Source organism: Mauremys mutica, chromosome 7, assembly GCF_020497125.1.
Source record: "Mauremys mutica isolate MM-2020 ecotype Southern chromosome 7, ASM2049712v1, whole genome shotgun sequence".
Classification (NCBI taxonomy): domain Eukaryota; kingdom Metazoa; phylum Chordata; order Testudines; family Geoemydidae; genus Mauremys; species Mauremys mutica.
The window spans coordinates 69,487,079-69,500,057 of NC_059078.1; the positions used below are offsets into that span (position 1 = coordinate 69,487,079).

The 12,979-nt window shown below is 42.7% G+C and overlaps 1 protein-coding gene across 4 annotated transcripts in view; it reads left to right on the top strand.

The window, feature by feature from the left end:
* Positions 1 to 12,979, top strand: part of ZMIZ1 (zinc finger MIZ-type containing 1) — a 525,799-nt gene that overhangs the window by 36,658 nt on the left and 476,162 nt on the right. Inside the window, exon 1 of one of the 4 annotated variants that reach the window (XM_045023879.1) lies at positions 83 to 207. The exons of 2 other annotated variants lie outside the window; for them this stretch is intronic. The gene's annotated coding sequence lies outside the window, so the exon portion shown is untranslated. Of the gene's footprint in view, positions 1 to 82; positions 208 to 5,988; positions 6,093 to 12,979 lie in introns of those variants that run through there. One more of the 4 variants, XM_045023880.1, reaches the window with a different exon arrangement.

Genomic DNA, 12,979 nt, shown 5'->3' on the forward strand with positions numbered 1-12,979 from the left:
TGCTAGTTGATTCACTTACTCACCCACTAACATTGAGCTCCTTTTCACTGTCTGTAGGGGGGGGGGGGAGCAGGAGAGAAACCGCTTTTAAATGAAAAATATTTTTAAAAGCACCTGAACAGAGCTGCCAATCAGTTGGGGACAGAGGATTTTTGCCTGCCTGCTTCCTTATTATATTTCTTACTGCAAGCCTGCTGTGCAATCTAGGTAAGTTTCGTGTCTATTTCAGTCTTACGTTCACACCTCCCTGTGTTTGTGACCGGGCAAGGATTGTATCTTGAATGAGGCGAAACAATGGAGTAACCAAGCTAAGGAAATATATATGTATATATTGAGAGAGAGAACATTTGTTTTTTGCAAGACAAGAAAATGTGAAGATTTCTTAAAGGGACAGGTTGTATCTGTGTGTCTGGAAAAGGAGGAGAGGAGAAGGGGGAATGAGACAGAAAAAGAAAACAGGAGATCCAGCGGAAAAGGAAATTCCTTGCCTTTTTGTGATTGTAGCGAATAGAGAGATTAAGGAGCCAGAGTGTTTTATATTACGGATGTGGGGCTCAGATCACTCCCTCACCCCCTTTGAGCTGGGGAGGGAAGGGGACAGTGTTGGGGAAATAGGTGTCTTGTGTGAGGTGACTGTAAAAGGAGGAATCCTTGAAAATTATAGCAGAAGGGAGGGGGCGGTTCTTTCGTGTTGTAGATTTAAGTTTTAAAAGCTGAAACAATGAGGCGAATTAGGCATGCCTGAGAGAGAGAGAGCGAGCGATCTTGTGCCATAAAAACAAAGGAGGTTTTAAAATATTCCGGATAGCTTCTGTTTTCTGGCCAGTTTACCTTTCCTGCCTGCTCCGGTTGTGCACCGACAGGCTCGTAATCAATCGAGCTGGCACTGAAGAATCTTTGGGGGTAAGGGGTGGGGAGAGGAAGGTTGCAATAGCAAAGTATTTTTCCGGGAGGGGGGCGTATGTGGACGGGGGATTGGGCATGTTTTCCGGGCTTTGGGAAGCTTGCCTGAGTGTAAATTCCTTGTGTCTGGGTTTTGAAAGCCAGTTGGGACTGGGGCCTCTCTCAATCACAAGGCAGGAGTAGTCTCTCTCCCTCTCCTGTGTACATCTGTCCAGGAAGCCGGGGGGGGGGGGGGAAGAGAGGGGCCGATTGAAAGAACCCAGCTCCTGCTTTCTTGCCATTGTGAAAGGAAAAAGGAGGGAATCGTTTTCACGGGAGACTGGCTGAGCTAGCTGCAGTAAAAGGGAGAATGGCAGCCAGTTAAAAGACACTTAAGGAATGTAAACATAAAAATAGGAGCCATCTAGTCATGTTGTATTCCTTGCTCTAATCATCTGGGATAGGGTTCTCTAGCTTGATTTTGGAATGGTGGGGGGGAAGTGGAGAAGTAAAAGGAGGAACGGGGAAGTTGTTACTATACCCATTTTTCTACACTGCAAACTTTTGTTTTACACGTGTATAGTTTAATTTCAATCCTACTTTGGAGTCTAAGCATAAGAGGAGCATAAGACTAGTTCTTGTGTTAAATTCATTCTGCTGTTGCAGACCTCATTCATATGCTTAATAAAACTGACATGTATAATGGCGAAAACATAACAAATTGCTCTGATTGTGGGTCTCACTAACTGGTCCAGGCAGCTGGACTGAGAATTAGAAACTACCACATATAGGTAATTTATTGAGACTGCAGCTAACTTAAGCAATAGCCCTGCATTACTGTTTGATTGTGCACAGTGTATGTTTTTTTGCTTCAGTTAATAATCTGCAAACGGCTTAATGGCTCTGTAGTGACAGAGGAATTGGTTTTCTCCATTTACTTTAGCAGGCCTGAGTGAAGCTGGTATTCTGACTGCTTTTTTCAATGCATTGACATGAGGGAGGAGGATTTAACTTGGCAGCCTGAACAAATGCTCTATCAAAGGTTTCCTAAGAGACAGTAAGAGAGTTGGTGGGAGATGAATGACCTGGGGTAGTTTTAGGGTGCTACCTATGTAAGCTTTCTTTTAAATATGAAATGGCCATTTAGAAACCTGAATAGAACTGTGTGCATCAGAAAGGCGATAGGCTTATAAAATTTAAAAGGGCAAAAGCCCATTAATGCTTTGGCAAAGCTTTGGCTCTGGGCTCTGGTTGAGTAGTTCCAACTGCCTTGAAGTGCCAGAGCTTTTAAGGAATCTTTTGCAATAGCTTCTCTATAGTGGCAATATGGAACTTGGCCTTGTAAATTGGAAGGTTAATGATGCAGTCTCCTCCTCTCCAGACAGGAGAATGGGGGGTGGGTATTGGATATGGATACAAGGGTAAAAAAAAAAAAAAAAAAGCCCCACGATAAATGATTTGGCAGGGCTGTTGCTAATGAAAGACTATTCCAGCTTTAATACTTGTGCAATCATTTCACACTGTGGCAAAAGTTCTAACCCAAAATTAATGTACAAGCAACCGAGGAAAAGTTTGACAAAGAGGTTCAGCAAAATTATACACTTAGAACTACTGACAGTCTTTGGGAGAATTAGGATTAATCTAGCAGACACAGAGTTGGTCTCTGCCTCAAACTTGCACCCCCTTCTTTTGATCGAGGGAAGTTTACTATGGCATCAATCTTCTCTTGGCGGGGCCTGATTCAGGTTTATGAATGCCAGAAGACTTGCGCTGACCTTTTTCTGTTCAACTCGAGGATGTTGAAACACCAGCCATCAAACAAAAGACACATTGAAAGCAAGATCTGCAATAGAGCACGTGTGACTTTGAGGCTGGTTGAGTGCATTTGGTGACACTGTTTTCTTCTGAGTTCTGGTGGGAGTTGGGGGGGGGGAGAAAAGGCCATTTATTAAAATGAGATTGTGGAAAAATTGACTTAAAATAATCTAAACACCCCTAATTAGAGGACACAATTTTGCTTTTTTTAAAATCATCACCTTTTTAGTTTCTTCAAAATTCTGAGGCTAAGGGAAAGAGACTACAATGTTTTCCTCCTGAGTGCAAAAATGATATGAATTTTGAAGTACCTATCCTGTTTATTTTTTTTAAAGAAAAATTGTTTTAAAGAACATGAGAACTGAAGTTCTAGAATTGTCTTTAGGATGTAAAAAGAACAAAATAAAAAATTGCTCAGGATTTAATTGCCAGATCTGTGGTTTTGCCCTATATCAAAAGTAGTTCTTGTCTACTTTGTAGGCTAAGCTTAAAGGAGATTTTAGTTTCATTTAAAAATAAAAAGCAGAGCCAGTGAATTTAGTATTTCACTTGTCTGTCTCATTCATGACAACATGAATGGATGCTTTCATTGTTTACAGCGGCTAAGGTTCACAACACCTTAAATAAAATTTAATGATTTCAAAAATTGTGTCTATGGCAATGGCTCAGTTAAAACTTTGTTGGTGAAAGAACCATGTTGCTGGACATCTGTACAGTGAATGTTTTGTAGTGTCTCAGATCATGAAACCTGGCTATGAGTGTGATGTAGAACTTTGTTTTCCAAAATATTGTATCACACAAAAGATAATAGTTATTTTTTCCCATTACTTAAAGGATTTTTTTTAATAATCAGAAAATTTTACAAGGAGTTGAAGTGATGGAATTCTAGGTACCATATGTTTCCATTCATAACTTTTCTTGGGAGTTGCCTGCCCTTTACCCCATATCTCTTCCACTTTTATAGGTTCCAAAGGTTTTGTGTCCACAACAAAACTCATGGGTGGTAGTTACATCAGTGAAACTACTGTTGATCCAAAGTTAGCTGGTCCCTAGCAACTTGACATGTGTGGTATCTGCCAGGAAAGCTTGGTTTCTCACTGTAAACTGGAAAAACTTACAAGTTTGTTAATTTTGTTTTTTGTTTTGCCTTCTGTCTTGCTAACATGTGCCCTAGCATTTGGAGGCAACAGGGGCCCTGCATTTGCAAGTTATACAGAGTACAGTGTGACTTGAGGAGTGAACATAAGGGTGACTCAGGATCTACTAGTTTTTAGTCACTATGTCATAACAACTTGGGGAATCAAACAGTGCAGAGAGTAATCTAGTTATTGTTCTACCTGTAAAATCTGTTTCTTATACATATCTAGGACTGCAGTTGGTGCCTGTGGTAGCGAATCTGACCACTATGAAACTGACTAATTTGTTCCTCCTAGTTATACCAATTCCTTTGAAATCCTATACAGTATTAGTGTAAAAACATGGAGAGAATATTGCTGCGGAGTTGAGAATTGGTTTATGATTGCACTCAGCAGCTACTGTGCTGACAAGATTTCTTTATCCATTTAAGATGTTGGTTTGTTTTTTAAAGAGAAGCATATTTCATCAAGATGTAGTACAAAGCAAATATGCATGGGGTATATCCAGTAGTTCAATATGGTAGGAGCGTTTATTTCACTGAACTTTGTGTAGATCTAAACTTCCCTGCTGACATAAGGCTCGGCAGTGTCAGTGGAGCTAGAATTTATTCTTCAAATTGGTGTCTCTTTAATTTAAAACAAAAGGTTTGCAAAGTCAAGTGTTACTTTGTCATAATGATTTTATTCTTCTCTTTCTTCTCCCAAAGCAAAAACTTCTTATGTAGTAATTTTCATTTTATTTGTTTACATAGGATTTTATAGAACAATCTGCATTTAGGTTGGTTAATTTTAGGAGGTTTTAAAAAGGGCTATAGGTTGCAAGAGAAATGTCCAGGCGAGGAGGTGTAATGGATCATCCTAGTTTGACTGTTGGAGGCAGTAGTGTATTATGAGAGTAGAGATGGTCTTAGGCTTTGTCATGTGATGCTTTTGTTTCTAATAGGTTGAGATGCATTGAAAACTGAGTGGTTTTTACTACTTGCAAATGTTGGGCTCTGATTATATGAGCACAGTGGTACAACTTTCTCCCAAGGAGAGAAGGATGAAAAATAATGTAGACAGTACTTTTCTAGTGAGAGAGAGAAAACTATCTTTTGTAGGTCCTTAGTCTGCCTAGCTAAATTATCCAGCTCCTGGTAATAGAAATTAACTTTAATCAGTGGGAACAACCCAGATCTGCAAGGAACATACCCCTCTGTGTAACTCAGAAATATTCATTTGATTCAAGCTGTCTTATGTTCGCATCAGTTGAGATAATTATACCTTTCAAACCTGCATATGGGGGTAAAAGCAGTAGCTTATATTCCTATCATTCAATTCTGGAACAGCTGGATCCAATTGTTTCTGGGGTGAGGAGATGATCGTGTACTTTTTAAAGGTGTCTCTAAAGGGCTAAAAACAAAATAGACCCACACGCCCTTTGTAATGATAGTTCAGTAATTCAGGCTGGGTGTTTTGTATTTTGTTTAGTTATTTAATAAGTTAGCATTCAAGTGGTCACATCTAAACTATCAAGTTAACACTTCATTAAAATGAATATGGGAAATTTATCCTTCTGTTGACACTGTGTCTCTTTGACTCTACAAAGCTGCAGTGAATTGCTTCATAAAGTAAAATGCGTAGCCTATGGGTTCAGTCTAGGTAGGATTTTTTTTTTTAATATAAAATCCCTTTACTATTCATGGCACTACAGAAATCTGTGGAAGTACCATAAATCTGTGGATTTGGATTGCCCCTACTGTTCACTGTTTGTCTGCGTAAGGAGCTTGCTATTTGATTTTCTCCTGACTAAATGTTTATATGTCAGCGGATGGTGGAGAGTCGATTTATAAAACAGATGTCATAATACTAAGACATCCTTCTCCAGATCTATGCAGCCTTGAATTGTGTGTGTGTGTGTGTGTCTCTCTCTCTCTCTCTCTCTCTTTTTTTTTTTTTTATATACACCACTCATAAAGTATTCGGTGGCTCCCTGCCCTGCTGGCAGTACCGTTACTATCTCCTTTGCAATAGAACGATATTTCAGTTTCTCAGTACTGTATTGAATGCAAGCTTGGAGGCATTCTTGGTTGCTCTGAGCCTTCTTTACTGGGCTAAGGCCCTGGCGAGGTAGAACTACCTTTGGCTGGCCCCAGCTTCCATTAATATTGTGTGTGCAGACTCAACGAGTTGCTCAGTTTTTTGTTGATTGTGAAGGGCACATGTTTTTATCTTACTACTCTGCACAGCAGCCGCTACTTCCTGAAAGCTTAAAGTAAGGTAGGAACTGGGAGCAATTCCAAACTAGATATTAATAAATGTATCTACTGGAAATTAGCATCAGAATGAAGCCAACAGACATTATATACCTTCCATACAGTGTGATATGAAATCAACATGGTAATTTTCTAATCACTGTGTCTGGCCTCTTGAAACTGTTTCTTGCCTCTGCTATTGTAAACCATGTGTAAGAAATCACTGGAGGAGGTAATGAGGGGGAGAGGGTAAGGAGCTGTGTGTGTAAACAGTCTCCTGGTGAGTTATTTCACAAGCATAAGTCAATCTGGGCCAGGATGGTATTAATTGAAGGATACTAACGGGTCGATCTGCTTAATACACAAATGCATACAGTGTAGATAAACTGTGCCCTGATCTTGTTACAGTTTTCTGTACCTGGTGAAATAGTATCTGCTCTTGTTTTGTAAGGACCTTTTGCTTAACAGATTAACACACTTGTTGGCAGAGGGGACTTGGAGGGAGTGAAATAAATGGAGAAGCACAGCTCAGCTGTGAGCAAGTTTGGGGTTTATTTGTTTGTATGTCTGTGAGACTGCAGAGCATGATGATTGACTGGCTGACAAAGCCAGTGTTATCAGTCTCCTAGGGGTTTCCAGATAGTCTCATAACTAATCAGAGCGGTTTATTTATTGGGGCTACAGTGACACAGATATACGACAGAATGGCAAGGGCTTCAATTGGTCATTTAGTAGGAAAAAACAATTCTTCTGATAAATATCTGCTTGTCTCTGGCTGTGCTCCTGTTACCCTCTGAGAACAGAAGAGCTTTTCAGCCTGCTCTGAAACGTACACCTTCTGTGCCTTAGCCAGCAGTTTTTAAAGTGTAAGCATCTCTTCTCTTTTCCTTGTTTAAACACCCACCCTTCCCAAAGTCAGACTGAGCTTTCTGTCTTCCTCTGTTAATAGGTCATGACTGAGTGATAGCGCTACTATAGTTAAGGTTGAGACTAGTTTACTGTTTAACAGCTGATTTTTCTAAGTGCTTTGAAATCCACAGCCTTACTTGGATTGTCTTGAAAATTGTGTGCCTCATAAGAATCCAGGGCGGGTTAATGGTTCAAATCTGAGATCTTTTGATCAAGGTGTTCCTGAAATACAATCCCCACCCTGCCTCCTAAAAATCACATGATTCAAAATTTTACAGTTCTTAATGTCTCCCCCTCCCCCGCCCACATATTTGAAGCTCAAATGATGTCTTTGATCCTCCCCAGTCTGGTATCACCCACTTGCAGTTGATCTCAGTTTGGCACCCTTATTGCCCCTCCTGCTATAGCAGGAGGCATGAAGGAGCCAGGAAGAGTGCAGAGCAGGTAGGTGAATGGCAGTGAGGTATGCAGTGTTCTTGGAGCCATGCTGGTTCCAGGATGTTACAGATACAAAGTGTTTGAATAGCAATAAGGTGTTCCCCAGGTGATCTCCTTCAGCCCCCCCCCCCCATCATGGCCCCCTCAGTACTACCATTTCCTCAGAAAACAAGGGAAATTCACTGCCCAGAAATGGTTAATGCAGGGTTGAGGTTGACTGGAGTGCCTCTTACGCCATCAGGAAGTCAAATGCACCTATACTTTAATCTATGAAAAATAGGCACTACAGAGTTAAAGTACTGCCAGTTGTGCCCTGCACTCTTAACTCTGCCCTCTTTTGAATGATACCCCAGCCCACCCCAACAGATAATATTGCAGCACTCTGTCCTTCCAGATGATATGGAACACTCCAGGGGTGGTAGCTAAGTACAGCAGTAGAAAATGTCAGGCTGTGTCCCCATTAAGGCAAAAATTATATTTAGGGTGGGTTTAGTGAACACAAACTGGCTGTGCCGGGCCTATACCAAAGCATTTCACCTGTTCAGCACAAACCACCTCAGAGTTGGCAGATGTTACCTCCCTTTGACCTTTGTCCTAAGGATTCCCTCTGGAACATCACCCGAACTTACCTTTTTCCTGTAGTGTATTGTCATGTATGCTTGCAGCTTGCTACAAATCCCTATGGCAACAACAGACCATTGTGCTCTTCTGCCCACACAACCCAACACAGAAAGGAGGGGCCCCGGATACATTTGGGTGCAGATGCACCTCTCCTCATATCACAGTGTGAGCTGTGGCAATCTACAGCAAGGATCCCTGCACCAGTCAGTATAGCTGTAAATAACACACTGAAGAGCTGTTGGCACAGCATGCAGACAAATGAGAGAATACAGTTCTGTTGGACACAACCAACCACTTAAAATAGCACATTCATTTAGTTATTCCTAGTGGCTTCCTATTATAGGGCAGCCCTGGCTGAAACATACTTACACTTTATCACCAATGGCTCTTGCCAGCTCCAGGGGGCAGAACAGGTTGTGGGGAGGGATTGGTGTGTACTTTGACTATGTATTTCCTGGTTTCCTGAGGTTTCGGTATAGGTGCACTCAGCGTTTTGGAAAGGAATGAGGCACTGTCAGGCAACCTTAACTGTGTGTTAAGGAAGCTTTTGGGCAGTGACTTAAGTTGGGTTTAATGAGAGGATTCCTTTCTCACAGTGAGGTTTTTAAGAGCTCCCCTTTCTGCCTCCAAATTTAATAACGTTAAAGCAAAACAAAGCCTTTATAGTCTGGAACAGGCTCTTTTTTCAGGAGCTGTAATGTTTTCAATTAAGTGTCACACACAGCATGGCCTCAACACAAACCTTAAGGATTCCATGGGATTGTAGTTGCTCATAAGATTTTGGCTGCCTTAGTGACCAGAAATTGAAATGCTTATCTATAAGGAAAATTTGCCTAGAGTGTGTTTCTGGTTAAGAGATAGTATGAGAATGCTGGCTACCAGGGTAAGAAGTGTGTGACAGTAAAGAGCCATCACTGTTAAAAGCGGGAAAGTGTTCATAGGTCAACAGAAATCCCATCTGGCTGCCTTTTCCTCTTCCCAAGGGGGAAAAAAAGCATTAAAAATAATTTTGAGACTCCTCAGTGGCATTAAATTCTTAATAGAACAATTTATAAATGAGAGAGAGAGAGAGAGGTTTTCTTCTGCTGCGGTTTGCAGAGGGAAAGAAGAATGATGTGACTGTCATAAGGTCTCCCTCATTTCTTTGTGTCCTTCCTACAATTTCTATGTTTGTTTAATGCTCTTATAACTCTTTCCCAACAATAGGATCACAGAAGTTAACTTGTTTACAACAGGTGCACAGCTTACGCTGGCTGCCCTTGCAGCAACCCTATGCCTCCCCCAAGCATTTTCAAAGAAAGCTTCCTCTTTTTGTTCTGCTGCACTTTACATTTGATTTAACATTTTGAATCTAAGATTGGAATGCTCCTTCTAAAAGGAACCTGGTTTAGTGAACTTTCTCCAGACAATTCTTGTATGATTATTATCTCTCTTCAATACAACCTTATTAAAGTACTTTATAAACTTTAAGTACAGCTCATGATGGCACTGTTATGTAGGTATTATCTCCATTTTATAGATAAAGAAACTGAGGCACTGAGAAGTAGTTCCTTGTTTGTGAACACGGTGTGCAGACAGAGTATACAGTTACTGAAAACTCTAAGGCAACTTAACTGTGGACTCCCTGCTGCTCCACCATAACAACATCTGCATCTTTGTGCACTCCTCACCAATTCATCTTTTCTGCTGCTCCTCCCCAATAGCCCTCTGATCTGACAAGCTTTTAAACCTGCTGATGGTAGTTCTTCAAATGACCTGTTTAAGGAATGTTGCAAATCAAGAGACTGAATGGGGAAGAAATATTTGGTCAGACTTTTTGAAACTTTTGTTTTTTGTTAACACACACAAAGCTCTAATGTGCAATGAACAGTTGGGAGAAAGGACATCTTTGTTATCTATCTCACACCCACATCTTTCACTTATGGTGTAAGAGCTCACTTCAGTCATCCAAGGCCTACAAGAAGTCTTCTAGCAAAACCAGACCTCGCATATCTGATACTTCTAAGCAGTGTTCCCTCTAATTTTTCCCACCCATGTACGGAGTGAATTGTGTTATGTGCACGAATATGGAGGTGATATGTGAAAAAAACACCTCTGTATTGGTGCACATAACAAAATTCATGGGGTGGGGTCGAGGGGTTCAGAGTGTGCGAAGGGGCTTAGGGCTGGGGCAGAGAGTTGGGGTGTGGAGAGGGGTGAGGGCTCCAGCTGGGGGGTGCGGGCTCCAGGGTGGGGCCAGGGATGAGGGGCTCAGGGCTGGGGCAGAAGGTTGGGGTGCGGGGGGTGAGGGCTTCAGCTGGGGTGCAGGCTCTGGGGTGGGACTGGGGATGAGGGGTTTGGGGCGCAGGCTGCTCCGGGGCTATGGTGGGAAGAGAGGACTCCCCCCAGCAGCACCTGGGCTGGGGAGGGAGGGGTGCCTCTTCCCACCACAGCAGCTCTGGCTTGGCTGGGCTGGGCTGGGGGAAGAGCTCCTCTCCCAGGCCGCGGCAGTTCCGGTGGGCCTGGGCCAGGCCGGGGGAGGGGCTCCTCCCCCCCCCCCCCCGGCAGCTCCAGAGAGGCTACGCTGGGGGACCTGCGCGGCCCTAAATAGCTTGCTGCTCGGCGTTGCAGCTGACAGGGAACCTAGCATCTAAGTTATAAGTGCAAGCAAAATAAAACCCATTCAGACTTTGTTTATACTTCATAAAGTAGCATGAGGCAGACACAAGTCCAATATTTTTAAAAATCCTGTGCCGGTGACTGAATTGTAATTTCCCTGTCAAGTCTGTGTGCTAGGACTTACAGGGTTTCATTTTCAGAGGTGATGGGCACTTATTTTTAGTATTATTATTTGTGGTTTGTATTAAAGTAGAAATTGGGGATTGGGACTGTGTCATGATAGCCACACTACAAACACATAGTAAAAGACAGTCCTTGCCCCAGAGAGCTTAGAGTTGATTAAAATAGATGTGGGCGCTCGGTATTTCAGAAAATCAGGCCTCTTTTAACTGAGACCACTGGCTTGACAGGCAGAGGGGTATAATAGTAATTCTAGTAACTTTCTTTTGAAACTCCCTGAAACATTAATAAATATTTTTCTGTTAAGTCTGTGGCATATGCAGAATACACGGTGGTGTGGTGTATAGCTTTTACTGGCACTGGTTTGAATTGACCTGTCCTACATAACTGACCAGTGGCAAAGCCATTTGATAATAATGAGGACATCTTAACCACCTGCTGATAAAATCTGTAAGTCGGACCACACAACATCATATATTCCCTGTGTGCATGCGCATAGTATTGTGTATGTACTTTTGCATTATGTATGTTTTGTGCTTTTTACTCTGGATCTTTTGGTTTCATCGACCTGGAAGTTCTCTATGCAGGATTCCGATTCACTTTAAAGGAAATTGTGCATGCAAAAGGTAGACTTCCAGGATCAGGTCCTCGTATATCACAGTTTTATTATGATAAATTTGTTTTGCTGTAGAAGATGGAGAAAAATTTGCTCAGAAGCATTTATTTAGGAAGCTAAAAAACTAGGACCTTATCTGGCATTGATTTAAATAAGTGGGAGTGGCACTGATTTGGTAATATAATTGACATAGATTAAAATCAGAGGGTCTGAAAGTAAACTGCTCCATAGGAACTGTAGTGTGGATAGATGACATCTTAGTCCATTTATCCATGCTCTTACAGTTGCCATTTAAGGGCAGATGCAACGACAGTAAATAATATGTCTTAAATGTTTATCCAGATCAACTTACAAAGTAAATCTGCCAAAATATGTACAGATCCACTGGCTCTTACAACTTTCCCCCTCCACTTCTCTGTCAGCCTGCCTTGCCAGAAAATACCTTATGTGCTCAGAAATAAGAAGAGCTCTGCAACAAAATATTTAATATACTCAGTTTGGGTTTTACTATTGTAGTTCCCTTAACTAAAACACAGAGACATTAAGCATCTGTATTGAAGATTTGACATATTTCCATGGATTGGGCTAGAATGTAAGTTGACTGGTGCAGTGTGTTAATACATTATCTTTAATCTTTGGATATCTGGGTTCAGTGCTACCTTAGGCCATACAGGGTCCTTGCCGATTTTAACTGATCTTAGACCTGTTAGATACAATAACAACACTGATTCATGTACTACAACTGTCCCACAAGCTTGCGCTGTATCTGGTAGTAAGTACCCTGCCTGGCTCTGCTCAATGCTGTTAGAAACACAGGTGAATGTAGGGTTGCCAACTTTCTAATCGCACAAAACAGAACACCCCTGCCCCACCCCATGCCCCACTCCTTCCCTGAGGCCCCACCCCTGCACCTTCTCCGAGGCCATTCACTACATCCCCCCGCTCTCCTCCACCCTCACTCACTTTCACTGGGCTGGCTCAGGGAGCTGGGGGGGGGGGCTCTGGCGGGGGCCAGAAATAAGGGGTGCAGGAGAGGGCTGGGGCGGGGGTTGGGGAGCGGGAGAGGGTACAGGGTCCTGGCAGCATTTACCACGGCTCCCAGGAAGTAGCCACCAGGTCCCTGCAGACCCTGGACACATGTGCTGCTCTTATTGGTCACAGTTGCTGAGCAGTGGGAGCTGCGGAGCTGGCCCTTGGGGCAGGGGCAGCGCGCGGAACCTCCTTGGCCGTTCATGCATCTAGGGGCTGCAGGGACCTGGCGGCTGCTCCTGGGAGCTGTGGGGAGCTAGGGCAGGCAGGGAGCCTGCCTTAGCCCTGGGCCCCTGCTGCACCGCTGACCGGACTTTTAATGGCCCAGTTGGCAGTGCTGACTGGAGCCACCAGGGCCCCTTTTTGACCGGGTATTCCGGTTGAAAGCTGGACGCTTGGCAACCCTAGGTGAATGTATTTATCACTGAAGTAAAGAGGGGGGAAAATCACATGAATATATACTAATTTTGTTCCATTTACAACAGTTCATTACTAAGGTGAAGCGAGATGCTTAACAATAG